This window comes from Lissotriton helveticus, chromosome 2_2 (assembly GCF_964261635.1).
Source record: "Lissotriton helveticus chromosome 2_2, aLisHel1.1, whole genome shotgun sequence".
NCBI classification, from domain to species: Eukaryota; Metazoa; Chordata; class Amphibia; order Caudata; family Salamandridae; genus Lissotriton; species Lissotriton helveticus.
In genome coordinates, this window is record NC_136060.1 from 110315452 (window position 1) to 110337315 (window position 21864).

Consider the following 21864-nt stretch of genomic DNA (forward strand, 5'->3'; position numbering starts at 1 on the left):
GTGTGTCTGTGTGCCTACGCGTGTGTCTGTGTGCCTACGCGTGTGTCTGTGTGCCTACGCGTGTGTCTGTGTGCCTACGCGTGTGTCTGTGTGCCTACGCGTGTGTCTGTGTGCCTACGCGTGTGTCTGTGTGCCTACGCGTGTGTCTGTGTGCCTACGCGTGTGTCTGTGTGCCTACGCGTGTGTCTGTGTGCCTACGCGTGTGTCTGTGTGCCTACGCGTGTGTCTGTGTGCCTACGCGTGTGTCTGTGTGCCTACGCGTGTGTCTGTGTGCCTACGCGTGTGTCTGTGTGCCTACGCGTGTGTCTGTGTGCCTACGCGTGTGTCTGTGTGCCTACGCGTGTGTCTGTGTGCCTGCGCGTGTGTCTGTGTGCCTGCGCGTGTGTCTGTGTGCCTGCGCGTGTGTCTGTGTGCCTGCGCGTGTGTCTGTGTGCCTGCGCGTGTGTCTGTGTGCCTGCGCGTGTGTCTGTGTGCCTGCGCGTGTGTCTGTGTGCCTGCGCGTGTGTCTGTGTGCCTGCGCGTGTGTCTGCGCGTGTGTCTGTGTGCCTGCGCGTGTGTCTGTGTGCCTGCGTGTGTGTCTGTGTGTGTGTGCATGCATGAGTGTGGTTGTGTATGCACGCGTGATTGCGAGAAGCTGACTTGCGGTGAATGTTGAACAGGAGATGTGCACGGCGCCGGGCTGGGCGTGCGCGCCCACGAGATGAAATCACCGAGGGAAAGCGCTTGCCCATCCCCTGTCCAACATTCCCGGCAAGTCGGCAACAATAGGTCTTTCGCTAGACGGGAGACCTAAAAAACGTTGGGTAAAAATGCATGGTAAACAGGTTCATGCACGTTTGCACAACCGTTTGAGTATTCCACTAAATACAACTTTTGCTGATTTTCAAACAAGTGCTTTCTCCATCATCACATGCACACATTTAGACTCTTACTAATCTGAAGGAAGAGCTGGAAAAACAGAAATGGGCACGCACTCCCATGGAGTTCAAAAGAGTTTCTAGGCATTTTAGGAGCATATGGATATTAAGTGATTTGCCAGAATCACAAAATGTTGAGTCAATGCTGTGATTCTAACTTTGTCTTCCAGTTCCAAGGACAGCAGTTCTAACCTCTACAACACATTTCTTCTTGTTCTGTGCTGTTTCAAGGACCTACCAGAAAGATTTGTAGGCAGCCATCGGTTATTATATGAAGTGACACACCTTCTCCGCTAGCCCTCTCACCGCAAAAGGATATGAAGGTTCGAAAAGCTGATGGTGCTAGTGCTCGCTCACTGAGCACGCAAAAGAAGGAAGGGGGAAAAAAAGATCTCAGAAGGGAAGAGCATAGAAAACAGAAACGGTCACTGTTAGCAATTGGATCTCTAGTTGCAGAGGTATACACCCTGCCCAATTAGAGACCACAATCCTAGTCAGGGTATCTAACAACACTATCCTAAATTATCCTGTGCTCACCCTACAGTAGCTTGGCATAGAGCAGGCAGGCTTAACTTAGAAGGCAATGTGTAAAGTATTTGTGCAATAAATCTTACCACAACACAGTAAATACGCCACAAAAAGAAATAATGCAATACGGCATTTAGAAGCAAGTAGCGCTAACAAAGTTACTTCAGGTTGCGAGGGACCAGTGCAAATCCAAATTTCAGGTCACCTGCGATGGAGTGCAGGCTGGCTACAGGGACCCACTTGGGACTGCTTAACACAGTACCTTGGATCCTGGGGCACACTTAGTGCAATGAGGCTTTGCGCGGTCTGACGTCAGTTCTGAGAGGCTGTGAGGTGCAGCTTTGTGCTGCATCGCATCAGATTTGGCAGAAACTCAGCTGCAGAACCCACTTCTGAGGCCCAAAACTTGGGGGGGGGGGTCTCAGGCAAGGGTAGGACTCACAGAAGGCAGAGTCCAGCAGTGCCACCAGAACTGCAAGAAGTCTTTTGTGTCCCTGACACTTCGGAAAAAGGAGGTAAGCCAACAAGCCCTTGGAGATCACTTTGGAGTGCAGGCAGTGTCCAGCTCTCATTCCAGCAGAGTCAGAGAGCAGCAGACCAGAGGGCAACAGACAGGGCAGCAGCCCTTCCAGAAAAATAGTCCAGTTGAGTTCTTTGAGCAGCACCGCTGTTCTTCTGAGAGAGATTGGGTGTAGGTACAGAAGTGTCTGATCTCGGTATGGTCAGGGGCCCAATAATTATATTTAAACACAATACACAATGTGTGAGGCCAGTCCTACACTTTTTGTGAGATGCCTGCACTCACGAACTAAGAAACATTTGCACTTAGCCCTCTTTTTCCCACTGGGAGCAGTTCTATTGTGTTTAAACATTTCTGTTGGAGGCTGCTAGCTCCAGGTACCCCGTGCCTCTAGTTCCCCTGTCCCAGATACACTCTGGGATTCTGTGGTTACACATACACACCCAGTTATTATACCCAAAGGTGCCTTTGATGTAGGCGAAACTTCTGAAGAGTGGTTTTGTAGTGTACTAGTATCCTTTCAATCCAATCCCTCACTCCAGACTACCATTGAGGGTATATCAGTCCTTTGTATGAGGTCAGACAACTACCCTTTGAAGGGTAAGGGTGAGCCCCTTCCTCCTATCTGCCCAGGAAGACCCAACAGAATACAGATTGCAGATGGGTGTTAAATCACACCCAGCCCTTTCCTGTGTCTGTGGCAGTCTAGAAGGAATGAACAAAGGGATCTATCACCTAGCCCAGATGGGTATTGGAGACAGGCTGTAAGGTACAAACAAAAAAAGACCATTCCGAAAGTGGCATTTCCAAAATAGCAATGCTAAATCCGACCTTACCAGGAAAAAGGATTTATCATTACCTATCCAGAGATATGAAACAGGAAAAGGCTACTCCTTTCTGATCAGGCATTACAGCTTAATTTTATTTTAAGGAATTCCCAATTCTAGCCTATGAGAGGAGTCCGCCTCACGGTAGTGAAGAAACTAATGTAGTTGTTTATCACTACCAGGAAATGTAAAACTTAGAAGTACATGTACTGCCTTTTACCTACATAGTGCCCTGCACTTTAGGTTACCAAGGGCCTTCCTTAGGGGTGACATATGTAATAAAAGGGGTGGCAAGTAGTTTGAAATGCCAAGTCAAAGTGGCGCTAAAATGCACACACACAGGCACGCCAGTGAAATGCCTGAGACATGGTTAGGGGGCTATGTATGTTGGTGGCACTATCGGAGCTGCAGGCTCACTATTAGCATTCAATTTACAGGCTGTGGGCACATGTAGCCAACTTTAGTGGGGACTTACAAGCAAATTAAATATGTCAATTGGGTATGAGGCAGTGTTACCATGTTTAGGGTAGAGAGCACAAACACTTTAGCACAGATGATCATAAGTAAACTGCACAGAGTCCTAAAGCTTCAAAAACAAGTACAAAGAAATGGAGGGAGGCAGGCAAAACAAAATGTTGGGAGAAGACCACCCTAATGCTGTCAAGTCTAACAGCCATGCACTCTCATGTAGTGCATAGTGAAATGCCACAAACAAAACTTGAAAAAAAGTAGTTCCAAGTTATCAGCAGAGGATGGAGACAACTCAAGACTAGAGAGGAAGGCCACCAATAAAAAAGCAAGGAACTAAGATTGACAAGAAAGCCATACAATTATGAGCAACGATTGTCGTAAAAATGTGATTGACAGAATACCATAGTAATGGAAGAAAAAGGCTGACTGAAAGCACCTATAAGTATTTTATACATATAATTAGAATAAAATACAAGCATTGGCAAAGCCAGTAGGTTTTGTCTATGCATAATCTATTGGTTTGTCAATTTTGTTCTTTACATATTGGACAGCAATTGAACTTCTGTGAAAAATCGCTTAAAGTAAAAGCGCTATGACACCGTCAATGCTGGCCGCATCATAACACTTTTATTTTTTTTTACTTTAAGCCATGTTGCACAGCAGGAATAACTACTGTGAAACATGTACGAAAGAAGTGTCAAAGCCAATAGATTTTGCATAGATGAAACCTTGCCAATTTGCAGTGAAGCATAAATACATAGGACACAGTGAAGTGCTGGGGAGGAGGGAGGGAGCAGAGAGAACGGACATTGGGGAGGGTTGGAAACAAACACAAGGCACGTGTGGGAAGCAATAGCAGGAGGGAGGCATAAATACAAAAAGACACACCGATGAGCGGGTAGGAGGGAGAGCAGAGAGAATGGACAGCGTGGTAAACAAACACAAGGGACGTGTGGGAAGCAACACCAGGAGGTGGGTATGAGTACAAAAAGACACACAGAGGTGTGGGGAGGAGGGAGGAAGCAGTGAGAATGGACAGCGAGTGGGCTGGGAAACAAACATGAGGGACATGTGGGAAGCAACAGCGGGAGGTGGTAGGAAGCACCAACAATGGCCAGCGGGAGGTGCTGGGGTGGCGAAAGCAAGACATGGAAGCTGGACAAAACTGCAGAATTATGAACACTCGAAGACAGTAGGTCCAATTTTTTTTTTAAGTACCTGGAAGAAGCCTGTGGCCAGTGGAAGGACACTGGCCAGAGGCAAAAAACTGCACTTGGTCCAAGCTCCACGGCAGACACATGCTAAAGACTCAACACTGATGTAAGAAGGAGCAGGAGGCGCTGACCAATCAGAATCAAGGAACCAAAAGTAATGTGGGAGCCAACCAACTGTAAGTAATGGACAACCTCAAAGCTCCTTTTGAGGTTTTTCATTGTTTACAACAGATTCTGCTAGCACTGCGCAAGTGCTGTGCAGGTGAAACCTAAAAAAAGGACAATGCTAATGCCAGACCTCAACATTACCTCAGTACCATCAATCAATCAATCAGGATTTATAAAGCACTGCAAATCACCTGTGAGGGTCTCAAGGCGCTGGAGTTGCTAGCTGCTTCGTAGGAAAAGATGTGAAAAAGGAGCGAAAAGCAGGACAAAGCACTCAGGTTAAATGCGAAGGAAGCAGAGCAGTGGTGCAGCAGCACAGGAGAGCTTGGCCTGCTCAATGGGGTTGCGCAGCGTCCTCTATTCAGTAGGTCGAGGGAGGGCTAGGCAGGAGGCGGGGAAACGGGAAGGAGGCGGGAGGGGGAAATGAGGAAAAAAACAAAGAGAAGCAGTGAAAAACGAGGGAAAAGTAGGAAAAAGCACTCAGAAAAACGGGGTAAGGAAGGATAAACCAGTAAAAATACGGCAAAAGCTGGAAATAGCACTCGGGAAAACGGGGAAGAAACAGAGAGGTGCAACAGCGCGGGTGGGCTGGGCCTGGGGCCTGCTCAATACTGTGGGAAATGGTCAACTCCTGAGAGTCAATGGAACAAGTTTCAGGGCACGCTAAATTAATGATGTTCATGATTAGCACTTTTCCATCCTTTGTGGCTTCTTGCTTAGGTCAACATAATTCTCTTTGTTCACGTTTTAACACTGTAAATTTGTAAAGGAGAATGTGAGCTGCATGTAGCTGCAGCAACTTTCCTGTTACTGTGCTCTGAATGCAGGCTTATTAACAGCATGTCACCTCTGTGAAAAGCAGGGATCATATAGAGGAGTTAAAGAAACATTAAGCATCTAACAGACAGAACAAAACAATTGGCAATTGCAATAGGCGTGACTTTGAAGGAATGTTATAGGGCAATGTGAAGCATTGCAAGTAGATAGCATGGGAATGAACATGTATTTGTGTGAAAGCAAAGAACAGTAGAATGATATTAGTGTGGGTTAAAAGGTCGGATGACAGTTGCACTGTCTAGCCGGACCTGAAATTCCATGCCCTCATTCCATATGTGCAGCGGCCAGAGACGAACACCATCATTTATCTAGAAATCTAAAACACTTTAATAGTATTACGTCGTGTTTGTGCCTTAGATAAATAAAACAAAATAATCTTAGCTGGGTGGAAAGCACTTTTTTGTGGAAGCACACAACTTCTGCCCAATCAAACCATGCAGTCCCAGCTCACAACATATGGGCGGGCCCAAAGCACTTCCTGGTGATTCTCACATAATCGTCTGGCGACAGCTTCGCTGTCAAGCCAAATCATAACAAGCATTTACAATGCAACGGTCTCGGCATTGCAAAAGTTAGAGCTATTAGCATTGTACATGAACGCGAGTTTAAGGTCTTGACATTGTAAATGACAAGGTCTTTTATTTATGCTTTAAAAACCAAAACATAAATAAAAGTCATTGTCATTTACAATGCCAATAGCTCAAAGTCGCATAATGTGTATGGCTAACTTCAGTAGCCTCCTGACGAGTGCCCTTTCACTTAATTTTTTATTAAATGAAAGTCCTGGCACTTTTTTTTTTTACAAATTAAGCACGGGTGGTGTCCGTGTCTGTGCATGGGAGTGGTGGTGTCCGTGTGTGCATGGCAGTGGTGGTGTCCGTGTGTGCATGGCAGTGGTGGTGTCCGTGTGTGCATGGCAATGGTGGTGTCCGTGTGTGCATGGCAGTGGTGGTGTCCGTGTGTGCACGGCAGTGGTGGTGTCCGTGTGTGCACGGCAGTGGTGGTGTCCGTGTGTGCACGGCAGTGGTGGTGTCCGTGTGTGCACGGCAGTGGTGGTGTCCGTGTGTGCACGGCAGTGGTGGTGTCCGTGTGTGCACGGCAGTGGTGGTGTCCGTGTGTGCACGGCAGTGGTGGTGTCCGTGTGTGCACGACAGTGGTGGTGTCCATGTGTGCACGGCAGTGGTGGTGTCCATGTGTGCACGGCAGTGGTGGTGTCAGTGTGCGTACGGCAGTGGTGGTGTCAGTGTGCGTACGGCAGTGGTGGTGTCAGTGTGCGTACGGCAGTGGTGGTGTCAGTGTGCGTACGGCAGTGGTGGTGTCCGTGTGTGCATGGCAGTGGTGGTATCCGTGTGTGTATGCCAGTGGTGGTATCCGTGTGTGTATGGCAGTGATGGTGTCCGTGTCTGTGCATGGCAGTGCACGGCAGTGGTGGTGTCAGTGTGCGTACGGCAGTGGTGGTGTCAGTGTGCGTACGGCAGTGGTGGTGTCTGTGTGTGCATGGCAGTGGTGGTATCCGTGTGTGTATGCCAGTGGTGGTATCCGTGTGTGTATGGCAGTGATGGTGTCCGTGTCAGTGTGCGTACGGCAGTGGTGGTGTCTGTGTGTGCATGGCAGTGGTGGTATTCGTGTGTGCATGCCAGTGGTGGTATCCGTGTGTGTATGGCAGTGGTGGTATCCGTGTCTGTGCATGGCAGTGGTGGTGTCCGTGTGTGCACGGCAGTGGTGGTGTCCGTGTGCGCACGGCAGTGGTGGTGTCCGTGTGCGCACGGCAGTGGTGGTGTCCGTGTGCGCACGGCAGTGGTGGTGTCCGTGTGCGCACGGCAGTGGTGGTGTCCGTGTGCGCACGGCAGTGGTGGTGTCCGTGTGCGCACGGCAGTGGTGGTGTCCGTGTGCGCACGGCAGTGGTGGTGTCCGTGTGCGCACGGCAGTGGTGGTGTCCGTGTGCGCACGGCAGTGGTGGTGTCCGTGTGCGCACGGCAGTGGTGGTGTCCGTGTGCGCACGGCAGTGGTGGTGTCCGTGTGCGCACGGCAGTGGTGGTGTCCGTGTGCGCACGGCAGTGGTGGTGTCCGTGTGCGCATGGCAGTGGTGGTATCCGTGTGTGTATGCCAGTGGTGGTATCCGTGTGTGTATGGCAGTGATGGTGTCCGTGTGTGCATGGCAGTGGTTGTGTCCGTGTGTGCATGGGAGTGGTGGTATCTGTGTGTGCATGGCAGTGGTGGTGTCCGTGTGTGTATGGCAGTGGTGGTGTCTGTGTGTGCATGGGAGTGGTGGTGTCCGTGTGTGTATGGGAGTGGTGGTGTCCGTGTGTGCATGGCAGTGGTTGTGTCCGTGTGTGCATGGCAGTGGTTGTGTCTGTGTGTGCATGGCAGTGGTGGTGTCCGTGTGTGTATGGCAGTGGTGGTGTCTGTGTGTGCATGGGAGTGGTGGTGTCCGTGTGTGCATGGGAGTGGTGGTGTCCGTGTGTGCATGGGAGTGGTTGTGTCCGTGTGTGCATGGGAGTGGTAGTGTCTGTGTGTGCATGGCAGTGGTGCTTACGCTGAAGCATTAGTGTACATGTTCACCTCCAGTTATCACTTTCTTGTGTATGGTACATGCTCCTCGATCATCTGTGCTGACTGCCGAGGAGCTGCAAAAGAGTTAAACGCACTCACGCAGTGCCTGCCTGTTTATCACCGCAGACACCATCAGCATCTGTCAACATAAAATGGTCATCTCAGAGGGGAAATCAGCAAAGACTGTGTCCCTCTGCTTGTGCTGAAACTAACCTGAAGGTCATCTCTCGAAAGAACCCAAGGGTTTGTTCTCGAGTTGCATACTTGTTATAATTAAAGTGGGCAGAGATTACCAAGTTGGAGAAGATTTTGAAAAGAGAGGTCACAGTTATTAGTTTGAGAGGATGTGATGTGATGCGCGAGATGATAGCACGATGTAGCCAAAAACTCGAATATTGTTGAATAGCAAGGACAACTCCTTGTAACATTCAGAAGGGCATGGCCATAAAAAGGAACAATGAACGGGTATTTGGTTAAAACTCGCTGACACACCATCAGTGACGGAGGGTAAAAAATAATGCCTAGAATGTCAGGTGATCGCAGCGGAGGGACCAGGGTGGTGGCAGGCGCAGAAGTTCGTTATTCTAGGGTAATAGCGTGTGTGCAAGTTCCTCACGCCGGATATGAAAGGGTGAGGACCGATCGTGGGACATTAAATAATGCTTTCAAGGGGACATATTCGGCTGGCATAGTATTTATATCTTTGGCCGAATTAGGAATCGGAGCCATCCTCGAGAACGCTGGATACAAGGTTTAAAACACCTCAGAGCGGCAGTGGAAATGATCAAAGCGCATTCCAGCCATCTACCTGGAGGCCTCGCTCAGTCCGACCTCACAACCCCTCGCCTGTCCACAGCTCCCGCCTCCCCGCCACCGCATTTCCCAAGCTTTAACTTCTTCACTTCGAAGAGGAAATTCATCGGGTTAGAATAGAAGGAATGACTTACATCTACTCCCTGTTGCATTGCCCCCTCGCTCCAAACGGAGACTCGTATGGCCCAGTTATGTCCTACCCCCTAATTGCCTCCCCGCCCGGCTATATCCCATTCTCGTGGCTAGCAGCAGCCACGATTTGCAAATCTAAAAAGCGAGAAGAGGGGGAGAGAGACGATGTCAGAAAGACAGAGAAGGAAGGATAGATAAAGATGAAGGAGAGAAATATAAAGACGATGGGGAGAGAGACAAAGAAAGTGTGAACGGGAGGGGGGTATAACAACCATAGACAGAGCAACAACCCGAAATGTATCGGAGAATGTTTTTTGCGTTGCACGACCTTGAGCGAGCGCGGTCTAGGGAAATCTAGCAGTGCCTGCCTATCACCGCTGCGCGCCTCTCTGCAGACTCCCCATGCATTCCAGAGAGGCGCGCGACGCGATCCGGTCAGCCCTGGAATGCCGTGGAGACAAGACCTGGCCGCGCGCACAAAGTTATCCTATGAAAAAACGCTGCGCGCGGCCAGGTCTTGTCTCCCTTCGGCGTCTCAGACTGCTGAGACGCTGACAATAGTTCTCGGCGAGAACGCGCTTTCAGCGCGTTATAGCGGAGCCCTAAAAACTGCTGATACATGTTCTCCCCTTTTCTAGGTCTCGCCTAGGAAGCGCACATGCGTAGCTCTAGGAGGGCCTTTAGCCATCGGTCTGCTCCTTTTCAAGCACACTATTGCTTGTGCTGGCATCCATCTTGCGGGAGCAGCAGCAGCAGCAGCGCGCGTGGTAATCGAAAACATATGGCTCTCGCGCCGCTGTTGCTCGCTCCCGCAAGGAGGATGCCAGCACAAGTGCTTTTGCCAACTCTTTCGCGGCTGCGGGGCTGCGCCACGCTCCCTCACGCTTGAGTGCCAGCCCTGCATCAATTTAAATGTGTAGCTACTGCATGCCACACATTTCTGGGGCAATCTGTTTATAATTAGCATGCCCGCGGAGTACGTGAATGATCGGTAGGGGTGTTGGGACCGCAAAGCTGAGTTTTACATGGAGACCTGATGAAGTATTTTTCAAATCATCCACTAACATTTGATCTCTCTTGTTCCGCCCCCGAGCCATTATGCCCCCCCTGCTCCTCCCGGACTGGTCGCTTTTGGGGCCTGAGACTCCGGGAGCACCGTGCCCGCGGGAGGGGCAACGCGCTTGCGCCAGCCCAAAGAAACTACACTGACGCCAAGCTTAGTCCGCACTGCGCCTACGCAATTCATCATAACTACTTCAGAGTCGACACTAGACTACTGGTGACCAATTGCGCTTCACGAGCTGTTGACATCTTGAAGTCAGGCAAGACTTAGGGAGTGAAAGAGCCCTACTAGAATACTGTACTCAAATATATAGTCGCTAACTTACATAGTAAAAGTAAAACCGGCCTACAGAAATGAACTTGTGTTTGCATTTCACAAGGTTATACATGCAAGCGGTAAAATTTCCAATACAGCTTTAAAAACAACAGTGGTCTTTATCATTTCCAGAGAGCCGCACACATTTGCCAGTCTCGTTCAAGTCAGTTCATACTGCAAGCAGTCTTTTAAATGTGCCTTACCCGTCTACAGTCCGTTTCTCACATTTTTAGTTTGATTTCTCTTCCTCGCACATCTGTTTGTAGTCCATTTTTTATTTCCAATGAACTCCTCTCCTTCAGTGTGTTGTGGTAGATAGCAGCTTATCATCAGAGTGGGTATTCGTAACGATTTGGTGCTGGCTGTCAGAGCGACTTCACAGGTGTCCTTAATAGCAGCCATGGTGGTACTGATGCGTAGGGGAGTGCAGGTGAGGCACTGTGGTGTAAGGAGTGTGTTAGGCCAGCTGCTGGACCCTTTGCAACAAGAGCTCCGGTTTGCAGTTTTATATAGCGTGAACTCAACCCGAATTGGAGCGCTTTACGCGAGCACCAGTTACATTACACAAGGTCACATTCATTAGGTCTCGCCTGTCGATGCGCATGCGCATCGAGCAAGCGAGACTATAGGGGCTCATCGACTCTTTATCTAACTTGCAAGGAATCGTGGCGATTCCTTGCAGTGCCCGTGACTTTTAAGCTCAATGCGCATGTGCATTGAGCTTAAAAGCGCGTGCACAGCCGCCCGCATTCCTCCGACACCTTTGAAGTGAAGCTTAGCTTCACTTCAAAGGCCCGGCTTCTTCACACCCACATGCCGCTCTGCCCCGCTCCGCCCCCTCCCCTGAGTCATCCTGCCTGCCCTCGACGTTCCCCCCGCCCCCTCCCGCCACGCAATGCCGAGAGCTTGTTGAAGCTGCTGCTTTTATCCGTCTTCTGCCAGACTAGCACCTTTAGTTGTGATGTGGACAAGACGTGAACGTTTTATAATTTGCCATCCCCGGGCTTGAACACTAAATACTAGCGTCATATGCTCACGCAAAATATAAAAATAAAAAAGCTGCTGTTTAGGCTTTGTTTTCTTTACCTATGCTGCATAGTTTAACAGATAATCATGGGTGATTCAGACTCAAAAAACCTACATTTTCACTTGTGGCAATCCATGTTACAGTGATCCGTCTGAGTATCCGTAGCACAGGATCTGTGTAATAAAAGAGGCTTTTCTCCTTTAGTCCAGCACCCAGCTTAAAACCTGCCCGCTTTTTAGGAATGCGCTCGATGAGTAATTCAGGATATGACTAAATATGAGTCTTCCCAACCCTCCTCTTCTCTCAGCCCTACTACTGCTCCTTCAGAAAAGTGTTTTTTTTTCAGCAACGTTTTGATGTTGCCGAACATCGCCATATTTTCCTAAGAACTCACATGGCAACTAAAGAGGGGGAGGGGACCCACCCACCATGCCTGGCAGTGGGGGTTGGGGTATTGCTCTTCAGACTGATGATAAACACACTCCCAATTGAAACAAAAAAAATGTCTCCGCTCACATGCCGCTCTGCCCCGCTCCGCCCCCTCCCCTGAGTCATCCTGCCTGCCCTCGACGTTCCCCCCGCCCCCTCCCGCCACGCAATGCCGAGAGCTTGTTGAAGCTGCTGCTTTTATCCGTCTTCTGCCAGACTAGCACCTTTAGTTGTGATGTGGACAAGACGTGAACGTTTTATAATTTGCCATCCCCGGGCTTGAACACTAAATACTAGCGTCATATGCTCACGCAAAATATAAAAATAAAAAAGCTGCTGTTTAGGCTTTGTTTTCTTTACCTATGCTGCATAGTTTAACAGATAATCATGGGTGATTCAGACTCAAAAAACCTACATTTTCACTTGTGGCAATCCATGTTACAGTGATCCGTCTGAGTATCCGTAGCACAGGATCTGTGTAATAAAAGAGGCTTTTCTCCTTTAGTCCAGCACCCAGCTTAAAACCTGCCCGCTTTTTAGGAATGCGCTCGATGAGTAATTCAGGATATGACTAAATATGAGTCTTCCCAACCCTCCTCTTCTCTCAGCCCTACTACTGCTCCTTCAGAAAAGTGTTTTTTTTTCAGCAACGTTTTGATGTTGCCGAACATCGCCATATTTTCCTAAGAACTCACATGGCAACTAAAGAGGGGGAGGGGACCCACCCACCATGCCTGGCAGTGGGGGTTGGGGTATTGCTCTTCAGACTGATGATAAACACACTCCCAATTGAAACAAAAAAAATGTCTCCGCTCACCCTCTGCCCTGTTGTATAATCTAAATTCTATGGCTTTATACTCACCGAGCAAAAACCCATGTGCCGTCTCTCTTGTGCCCATAATAAACAAGCGCATTTCCCCGTCGCAGGAAAAAGGGGTCGATTGCAGCGAAGGACAGACTGCTAATTAATTTTAGGCTTGCACTCCGATTGTGTTCCATATTTCTCTCATAGATATGATCACAAAAAGGCGTCTCTTTAAACATTTATTCCTGTATTTGAGGGATATAAGGTTTTGCCTTTCAGTCCGTCATAAAACGTGTATAAAGGACGTTACTCAAAGCTTAATATTAAGGCTTGTGTTACGTCAGCCATTTTCTTAAAAGAAAAAAAATACACGTGGCTATGAGCTACTTTTGTTTTTTTTCATTTCCAACCGTTTTTAGATTAGACCTCTAGAACAGTTTCAGTGTTTTTTTTTAATTAGTTTAGGTGTTCTATTTGATTGTTTTACCAAGCCGCCTAGTTCTAAACACGATTTAATTAAAACAAATCTGACATGGAAAACAGGGTTATGTCACACTGGTAAAACGGAATCACAAATACAAAATTGAACCTCAGTATTGCACAATAAATGCTTGGAAAGAATTAGATGTTTCGAAATTTATAACATGGGATACTAGGCTAAGTATAACCGCAATTCAAGTACACCAGAAGTTAAATTGTGTTTTAGAAAAAAAATACACGTGGCTATGAGCTACTTTTGTTTTTTTTCATTTCCAACCGTTTTTAGATTAGACCTCTAGAACCGTTTCAGTGTTTTTTTTTAATTACTTTAGGTGTTCTATTTGATTGTTTTACCAAGCCGCCTAGTTCTAAACACGATTTAATTAAAACAAATCTGACATGGAAAACAGGGTTATGTCACACTGGTAAAACGGAATCACAAATACAAAATTGAACCTCAGTATTGCACAATAAATGCTTGGAAAGAATTAGATGTTTCGAAATTTATAACATGGGATACTAGGCTAAGTATAACCGCAATTCAAGTACACCAGAAGTTAAATTGTGTTTTTAGAGTGTAGTGCCTAAGCTAGCACTATTGTTTGTTTCTTAAGAATAGAATAAAAGACACACAAAGACGCTCTGATAATGAATAGCCCTTTCTCCATATTTTTAGTAAGCATCCACGCTACAGAATGCCCAAATGATCAGTATAGGGGCCTCGCATTTCAGTGAAAGCTGAAATTATACCTTGTTGCATGCCTTATGATAAAGAATAAAACACGTTCCAATTTTCCTCCTACAATTGGTGAATTGCCACAGCTCCCTTCGTATGTAAATATTTTCGTTCATTATTTTGGAGAAATCCTTTTCTAGTTTAAGACTAAAATTTTTTTTCTTTTAGTGGTATTTTTTCCTTTTATTCGCCGTTTTACTTGTTTTTTCTTTTTTAAGGCTTTCATCCATTTTGGTGTACCGTTTTTGCCTCTACTTTTGAGAGTGTGTGTTGCAGGTGCCCAGGACAACCTCATTGCTGCATTGTAGCAGATACCTAGCATTGGTGTATGACTAATTAACTCTACCCCTCTTTCCTGAATAGCAACCCCTTGAAGACGAAGTTTTACCACTGCTAGACTTGTATTAAGGGGACAGCAGCGCCTCCTAGCTGTGGGCGATAGTCGCCTTCTATAAAACAGAGGACAGACTCGACACTGCCTGCAGGAGCCCATGGATGTCTTGTCGGCCATTGCAACGTCTTCCTTTTATTAATGGTTCACCCTCAACCCCTCACCCTCACTCACCCTCACTCACCCTCACCCTCACTTACCCTCAACCCTTCACCCTCAAACCCTCACTCACCCTCACCCTCACTCACCCTCAACCCCTCAGCATCACACTCACTCACCCTCACCCTCACTCACCCTCAACCCCTCACCTACCCTCACCCTCAACCACTCACCCTCACCCTCACTCACCCTCAACACCTCACTCGCCCTCACCCTCACTCACCCTCAACACCTCAACCTCAACCCCTCACCCTCACTCACCCTCACCCACCCTCACTCACCCTCACTCTCACTCACCCTCAACCCCTCACCCTCACTCACCCTCACTCACCCTCAACCCCTCACCCTCACCCACCCTCAACCCCTCACCCTAACTCACACTCACCCTCACTCACCCTCACTCACCCTCACCCTCACTCACCCTCACTCACCCTCACTCTCACTCACCCTCACTCTCACTCACCCTCAACCCCTCACTCACCCTCACTCACTCACCCTCACTCACTCACCCTCACCCACCCTCACCCACCCTCACCCTCACTCTCACTCACCCTCACCCTCACTCACCCTCAACCCCTCACCCTCACACAGTGCAATAGGTCTCGGAGCATTTGAGTTAGAGCTTTTACATTTGTTTATGGCTTTTTTTCTTTGTAATTCTTTAGCATTGCCTACAGGAAACAAAAATGCTAAAGATTTACAAAAAAAAACCATAAACAATTCTAAAAGCACTAACTCTAATGCTGCGAGACCTATTGCATTTCCAATGCTTGTTTTTGGTAGGCAGGGGTAGTTTAAGCGATGTGCCCAGAATCGCAGGATGTTGAACTGACACGGAGTCTCAAACCTGGTTCCCCAGCTTCAAACTTGGCAGCTCTGGGTATTGCGCCATAACTTATGCATGTCCCTTTATGTACTCTCTGACCCTTCACAGGACTGTTTTAGGGTCTAACTTGCTGTAATTTAAAAGGCATATCTCGCCATGGTAAGCAATTATAACCTATATATGTCTGCACTCTTCACTGGCGCAATTAGACCCAAACTTCAAGCGGTGAGTGTCGAGACTCCAGACTTGCTTAAAGCCAGTATTAGACCACACAATAGCAAACCCAATACATCGTATTTAAAAGCATTAGTATATTCATGTATTTTCATGCTTTAGCTCTAGCTGGGGAGCTACAGAACGTTGCACATTATAGGAGGCAATGTAAGAAAATGCAAGACTGTATACATCAAGTGGAGGCTTACATCTATTTTTCACATGCATTTACACGTTTACATTTTAGGCACAGTGTGATTTACTAATAACTACACAATTTTCAGTCAAATGCCATGCTGGGTTCAAACCAAAGTCCCCAGTTTGACAGCTTAGTCTCTAGACCCCACATCCTTTCTTAGTTGATGCAATAATGCATTCAAAAATAGGTTAGGAGTTCAGAACATAGTTGGTCATTCTTAATATGTTGGCCTTCATCAATTCTTGTGCACTGTCGTACTCTATTGACATTTTACGATAGGCCTTAGGCTGTGTTCCTCACGCAATCTAGTGAATAAATCGAATGCAAATTATTTTGGCATGTAGGTATTATATATAGTTAGCCCCTTGATTACAGTGTCTCTTGCTTAAGTTTCAGGAGTGTCTATTTGCATATCACAATGGTTTAAAGTTATATATATATATAGAGATAGAGATAGAGAGAGAGAGAGAGAGAGAGAGAGAGAGAGAGAGAGAGAGAGAGAGAGACACACAATGTGGTTAACTGTGAAATATGTTCCGATATTACCAACAAGGGGTTCTGATGACATCATAAATCACAAGGCCAAAGGTCAAGTGGTATCTAAATGTCATTAGCACCTGAAGATGGCAATATAACACGGTTTTACATACGGTATGCATTTGTTTATAGTATTTGGTCATTTTAAGGTAGTTAACTTGAAATAGCAGTTTTCTTCAAAGTGCTTATAACATTGGGCAATGATCAGAATGAGAATGTTTGTTTTGTTTACCTGTCACAAATACATTTTTTTTTTAAAACAATGGGCTATGGTGAGGTCTGCAAATGTATGCATTTCTGTGGGCGGCCATGTTTAACACATAACTATAGATTTACTGAGTTTGCCACATAATTTGCAAAACGTGTCAATTTTACAAAAAATTTTGTTTCTAGTTCAAATTGAAATGGGCCACATAATTTCCATAGTTTTTTGCATAATTGAGATAACTCACATTAGGGATCCACTTTTTTAGGGTTCTCCTGCATATTGCTTGCGCTGTGCTTGTGAAACATATGACACACACCTTTCATTACATACGTGTGTACTTTTAGACCTGCTTTCTGTTCAGCGCGTTTTAGATGGTGCATCCAACTAAATGTGTTTATCTCTTTGATTTACAAAGGACAGCAATACTAAAGTAGCTTCCTATACTTCAGTGCTAGACAAAATCTAGAAGTGTTGTTGGACAACATTTTGAAGAGGAGCTCAGGACAGCATGATTTTCATTAGGTTCAGCTCGAGTACTGACATTGGTGTATGTCGTGTGCAGAGTAAAATACATGGCCAAGCTGTGCTGCTGTAGTATATAAAGTTTAATGTGCATCATCTGCCTTATGTGCACTGCATTGTGAGAACCGCATGGTGCACGCAGTGTTTCCTCTGTGCAGAATATGCAATATGCAAGAGTTTGTAAATGGTGTTTCGTTAGCTTGATGTAGGGTGTGTGTGTCTTCCCTCTCCCACTACTGAGAGCACAGGCTTTCCTTAAGCTGCGGAAGAGTGTGCACTGTTCAACCATACACTAAACATTTTTTATATTAAATATTTTTTTAATAAGGTTGTTCAAATATACATATTCTCACCTTAATTATAGACAAGGTCATAAAAATGCTTATAATAGTTGTTTTATTATTACTTTGCAACATGCTGCACACAAGCCCCACTGCTCTACAACATAGCTTAAAACACATTAGCAAAGCCAATAGCTATGGCTAAACACTTATAAGGTTCCAAAGGCGAGACCTATTGGCTTTGCCAATGTTTGTTTTGGTAGGGGTTGGGGGCGAACTGTTGTCACTCCACTGCCTGTGCTGCACACAACAGCTCCAAAGAGGGTTGGCATGCTGCATGCGTGGGTGTGTCTCCAAATGGAATACCTTCCTGTCCGATTCTAAAGTACAAAAACAAAAAGTCGCTACCACGAGAAAGACCCGATGATTATCCATTGTCTTGGGGCAAAAATGTGAATAACACTGACAAGCATTGGCAAAACCAATAAGTTGGGCATTGGCCTCTAGACTTTTGGCTTTGTCAATGTTTCTTTTGTCACAATTTTTGCAAAACGTTATTGTTGAAGAAGCTGCTGGGCTCTTGTCAAGGAAAAAAAACGTTTAATACTTTTTTTGGTCTCAAAAATCACACATTGCCTTTGTCGTCCTAAAATGCCATCACTCACAGTGTAGTTAGCCGATGTGAGCAAATCCACAGTCTAATACTGTAGTGGACAGAAGAAAAATGTGTGTCACAAAAGCAGACCAATGCATAAAGTGGACTGGCTGAAAACCAATATAAGTGTATTATATGTATAGTTTTAATAAAATCAAAAGGTCTTGGCTAACACCAGACATAACTGAGCACTAGCAAAGCCAATGCAACTGGCCTTGGAAAGCCGGTGATTTTTTAAATGTATTTTTCTTTGTATATATACAATAGACATTAAAAGTGTACAGGCAATAAAAAGTCAAATTGTCTTATAGGTGGCATGCATATGTTTACAATTAAAAAAGTAAAAACGTTGGCGTGTATGGTGGCGAAGCGTAACATTGCTCAGTTGTGGGGAGCCGGCCAATCACCCCAGCCTGCCAAGTGGGCTCAGGATCTAGACTGGTGCATGTTTCGGGAGACTAAAGACGCTGAGAGAAGATGCAACGCTGGTATCCCCATGATCCCAAATACTCTATACACTGTAATTACTATTTTGCACGATTGACAGTATTAACCCTGCCATGTTGTCATGATTCGCTCGCCTGATGCTTTTATTTTGTTATGTTGTTCTTTGTTTAATAAAAAGATATTTTAAAAAAAAGTAAGTAAAAATTAAATCACAATACATAAATAAATAACATTAAATGATAGCAGAAATTAATACAGAGAATGGCCTACCAGCCCTGGCACTGAAGCAGGCACCTTTCCAAGAAGAGGTGGACATGTGAAAAGAAAAGCCAACAACAGAAGTGGCTGACCCACTGCCCTGTACTATAGTGTAGGCTATGATGAGTGGCGTTAAACTGTGAATGACACCTGGACTAATAGCCGAGAGGGTTAGCCAAGAGCTAATCTATGTATATGCATATGTATGTTTTTTAGGTGAGACTGGGATATTGCTCATGGGATCTATAGGGCAGTCCTAAAAAGCTAACGGTTGGAGGTGACTGCCTACTATTCTGCTCAATGCTGACTATAAGCATAACCACAATGTGAGTGAAACGTTCTACAAAACATTGGCTAAAGGGGACTGCCTCAACCCCCTTGTCTATGTACGGGTTTGTTTTTAGTGTTGTTTTTCTTTATTACAGAAGTTAAAGACAGACCCATTAACTGATTAAGTGTGTGGAACTTGGGGACAGTGGAACTTCTCAAAAGACCATCTGATCACAAAGAGGTGCGATTCTGACCTGGATGCACACACCTCTTCCAAGACTACACTCACCCACACAGCCTGTACATTTACACATACCTACTGACAGTGGCCAGGCACAGACTCACACCCATAGCGCACAGGACAACATAGCAGCCTCGCTGTCCCACTTCCTGTGTGACACCTTTTTCCTCTCCTGACCTTTTACCAAACAGTTGGAACATCTGGGTCTATGTATATAATGGAAAGCCTAAACTACCAACTATGAGTGCCCGCATGCAAAGTTCTGTTGGGCGACATATCGGCACTAGATGTCACACGTTAAGTGCACACTTGACAACTCTGGAGAGAGCACAAAGACCACTGACACACACACATAATAACATGTTTCACAGGGCACCACTCCTTTCCTCCCTGCGACATGACACAGACAGCACACACAGCCATCACACCAAGATGCCCACAGGTAAGCATTTATAGGAGCATAATCCACCACCTACAAAAAAACTGAACACCCCAGAACTGGCATGGTAATATCACGTACAGCTTGTGCATATCGTTTACTTCCCCGAAACACTAGTCTGAATTCAGTTATCAACATGTACGTTTAGAAGACTTAACGATGACAAAATGACAATGGAAGTGAAGCCACATAAGGATCAATACCTGCACTGGGAGAGGCCGGTGCACGGTGCAGCTCCGGAACAGAGTCGCCGCCTTGTCCGAAACAAGCCCAACCCACTTTTAGAACCAGAAAACAAGCGCGATTACTAGCAAAAAAAATTCCAAAACAAACCCAGCCCCCAAATAAACAGCACGGCTTCACTGGCTGGCCAAGAAACGAAAATATTTCCTGAACACCTAATTGCTAAAATACGTTTAGCGTGTTTTAAAACCATAACTAATCATTATTGGTTGAGAAACTGCAGACTCACAGTAAAGAAAGTTAAATATAACATTTTTAAATGTGTGCGTTTAGGACTTAAAGTCAACTTTTAATTTTGACACGAAGCTTCTTTTTAATATAAGTATTCTCGGTTTTCTCTTTTATTTGTGATTTGATACACGTTTTTTGAATTTCACACGTATGTAAATCTTTGTTTAATAAATCTAGGCCAGGGTCACGCAGGATAGACAAAAGCATCCCATTATAAAATGGACACAACCGTTTCTTAGTCTGGTGCCGCTTGTTTCGATGCGTTCAGTGGAGCTAGAGTGAAGCGCAAGATCTGATAGGTTCCAAGCTTCTTGCATCTATTGTATAGTAGCCTTAGAAAAACCCCGCCTACTTCCGTAACAGCAGCTGGTGCGGAAGTTCCAATGGGGAAGGAAAAGTGATAGCAGTCTTTAACGAGCAGAAACTGCAAAATACGAGGATCCTAGAATAGAACGGAACCCACCAGAGGAAATGCCAAGAGGGTCATTGGGCATGGATGGCTGCATTCTCTTAACTGTTAGCAGTACAGTTTCAATGCTCACATGTGCACAGTTTATATTCATTCGGTTTTTCACATCGTTATTTTATGTATACCTTCCAAGTTTTTAGATGGCTTATGTGTGGCATTTTCATGATTTTAGTGGACTTATGAGTGACGTTCCACTGCCAATTGTGTGGCACTTTGAGTGTCTCTTTCTTTCGAGTAAAACCTACCAATTAAGTCTATGTAAGTAGATAACTATCAGAAATTACCCACTTCTGAGCAATGAGAATTACTTAAAACATTGAACTTGCTACAAAATCCTTGAAATGGATATCGATGCATACTTAGTGCTTAGTTAATCTTATCCCAGTGTTGGACTGACATCTGTCGTGCATCACAGATTGCTTCTGCTCAAAATTACTGTACTCTCTAAACCACCTGAGAGCATGGGCGTCCGCGGGGGGGGGGGGGGGGGCAAGGAGGGGCGCTTGCCCCCCTGGAGCAACCCTCCTTGCCCTCCCTGCGGACGCCCATGACCTGCGGACGCCCTTGAAAACCGTGACTTCAAGGCGGGGTTCTCACTCTCTTTCCTCTCCTTTCTTTTATTTGCTTCCCTGTGAAATGGATCCAGAAAAGAAAGACGCTTTTGCTGGAAATGTCGTATTTTTCTGACATTTTAACTCCAAAGTGCAGCATTGGGAATAAAAGGATAAAAATATGAAAAATAGATAAATAACTAAATAAAGTAAGACAGAGTAGTAGCAACCTGGCCAAACTGATTTTATTCACACTGAAACACATTAGCGCCACTTTTACAGAGTTTGCCAGTGAAGCGCTATTTTGGGTTTCTTTTCTTTGTTTTCCCTGGACTTGGAACCAGTGCACCAATCCTGGAGGTACTGCAATGTGTGGATTGGGAAACAAAATGTGTGCTGCGGCTCTGCGTCCAGGGATGTGGTCTTTTTACCATACTGCTTACGTTTTGTAAGGATAAAAGCAATGGCCATTGAAATGGGTCCATTCAGTGCCCTGTAGTTGTGTCCTTAACTTTTCAGGCAAAAGCACTCACTGATTTCTGAATAGTGAGGGTAAAATCATTAAGGTAACCATGTTGTTCTTGCTTACATTTCCCATGGTTTGCTAAATTTTGCATTCCCTATAAGTGTTCGCTTTTTCCAGGATGTTGTTACTTTTTTTTTGGTAGGCCGCATATTGCTCTTGTCTAGTGCGTAATTAAAATTGCGCATCCAGGTGTTTATAGCGGGCAACAATTGGGTTGTAGTTGAAAACAGTGGGAGTTTTTCTCAGTGGGGCAGTACGGTGTTCAGTGGGGGAGAGGATGTGGCACTATGGTCAGAGCTGCTGAATTTGGAACTGGGAACCAGGTTCAGCCTTAATAACCAGCCCACCAGACCACTCTCCTGC

General features: G+C 45.9%; 1 protein-coding gene across 7 annotated transcripts in view; it reads right to left on the reverse strand.

Moving 5' to 3' along the window:
* EXOC1 (exocyst complex component 1) overlaps positions 1-19778 on the reverse strand; it is a 409496-nt gene extending 389718 nt beyond the window's left edge. For 6 of the 7 annotated variants that reach the window (XM_078678171.1, XM_078678169.1, XM_078678170.1 and 3 more), the window contains exon 1: positions 19685-19778. The gene's annotated coding sequence lies outside the window, so the exon portion shown is untranslated. The remainder of the gene's footprint in view (positions 1-19684) is intronic. The other variant, XM_078678172.1, reaches the window with a different exon arrangement.
* Positions 19779-21864: the final 2086 nt, after the last annotated feature.